The 1,732-nt window shown below is 50.6% G+C and overlaps 1 long non-coding RNA gene across 2 annotated transcripts in view; it reads left to right on the forward strand.

Annotated features, from left to right (window-relative positions):
• The first annotated feature begins 348 nt into the window (after window positions 1-348).
• The window catches only part of LOC121022150 (uncharacterized), a 4,059-nt gene continuing 2,675 nt past the window's right edge, over window positions 349-1,732 (forward strand). Inside the window, exon 1 of one of the 2 annotated variants that reach the window (XR_005786837.1) lies at window positions 349-983. This is a non-coding gene — a long non-coding RNA (uncharacterized LOC121022150). The remainder of the gene's footprint in view (window positions 984-1,732) is intronic. The other variant, XR_005786836.1, reaches the window with a different exon arrangement.

The following is a 1,732-nucleotide window of genomic DNA, read 5'->3' on the forward strand; positions in this document are numbered from 1 at the left end:
GCGCCCCTTGCTTGCTTTATTCTACCCCACCGCAGATACTCTCGTGTGCCTGAAACTTCACGTGTCTTGGGGTTTGGAGAACGTGGTATCTGGAGTTGTGTTCTGTTCAGGGTGGTCTGTGGATTTTTGAAGCACAGAGGTGACCACAGCACCTCCATCCAGGTGCCTGGGGATTCCAACCAGGAACAAGCAGGCAAGGCTGGCATTGAAAGCCCCCAGCTGGCTGGCATGCAGCAGAATCACAACTCACAGCCTGAGGAACAGTGGCCACAGCTTCCTGTGTTCCGCAAGCCTCTCTGCCTCAGTAACAGCATGGTTTTGGACAAGGCGTGTTACCTCTTTGAGCCCCACTTTTCCCATCTATAAAATGGGGTGTAGGGCTTTAGTCAGAGGAGGCTGGGTTATTTTGTAGTACCAAACAGCTCCAAAAAGTCAGTCCAGAAAACACACAGGTTTCCGTCTCAGTCATATTCCCCATCCTCACTGTTGGCTGGGCTTCTACATCATCACCATCTTCACACCCAGACCCAGACCACAGAGAGGAAAGAGCCTGGCCAAGCACTCACACTGTCTCAAAGCTTACACCCAGGTAGGGCACACATCACTTCTCTCTTCACTGGCAAAGCACGTCCTACTGAAGCATCTCAGTGCAAGTGGGAGGGGAAGTACAGCCTTGCCAGCATCTGGAAAGAGCGTCATGGGTAGCCTTGGTGACTTTCACAGGGGGCACTTCTCAGAGTGGTGGTGAGGATTCCAGCAGAGGACATGTGCAGAGCTGTAGAGCCTGACATTTAGTTACCACTGGTGAGCAGTGATGCTGTGGTCATGGCCGTGGTAATGACGCTGAGCAGACAGGTCAAGCTTATCTAGGGGCCCCCGGTTTGATAATCCTTTGTCTTTGTGATCTTTTCCTCCAGTGCCTGTGTCATGAGGTTCTCGGGTTCCTGAGTTCTGAGTACTGTGCTTTGAACTGGGGATCAGAGGTAAGACTGACATGGTCTGTATCTTCAGATCTCTCATAGTCTCTCCTTGGCAGCAGGAAATGGAGGGATTTCCTTTGGGTGTTCATTGTCAGGGTTTGACCTTCGTAGAGAACTGTATAGAGTAAGATAAATGCCGGAGCTGCGAGGGGCCATTGTTTCTGTACTGGTTAGGATGCTTTCAGGGACAGAAGCACAGAACTGAAGCCAAAGCAGGTTCAGCAAAGCAAGGAATTTGTTTTGCTGGATAACTGAAAAGTTTAGCACTCGGTGAGCAGTGGCGCCAGACTGCTCCCCCACTCCAGTCATCATCAAGAGCAAAAATACAACTCTCTGTCCAACAGACAGTTGGGCTGTCCCCCAAATTCCCAACATTCTCTCCAATCAAACCAACTTAGTCATGGGCCAGTTTTGAACCACTCCCTAGGACCATATGGACAGGATGTGCTATTTGACCTAAGGGATTTAGTGCCTATCCTGGGGTCAAGGCATAGGGTTTTTTCCACATAGATCTCTTATCAGGTGATTCCCCTTGCCCCTCCCTTTCCTTGGGGGAAAAACAAGCTCAGAGAAGCTTAGTGACTTGCCTGCTGCTACTCAGCACGTGAGAAACAGAGCAGGAGCCGGCTGTGGGTCTGGGACTGTGCACTCCTGCTGCTTTGCCTTGGTTCCAGAAACATCTTCTCAAAAAGGTGCCCATTTCAAAGGGTTGGAGAAACCTCCCACGCTGGGAGACGTGAATATACAAGGGA

Source organism: Herpailurus yagouaroundi, unplaced genomic scaffold (genome assembly GCF_014898765.1).
Source record: "Herpailurus yagouaroundi ecotype Mexico unplaced genomic scaffold, PumYag 357, whole genome shotgun sequence".
Taxonomy (NCBI): Eukaryota; Metazoa; Chordata; class Mammalia; order Carnivora; family Felidae; genus Herpailurus; species Herpailurus yagouaroundi.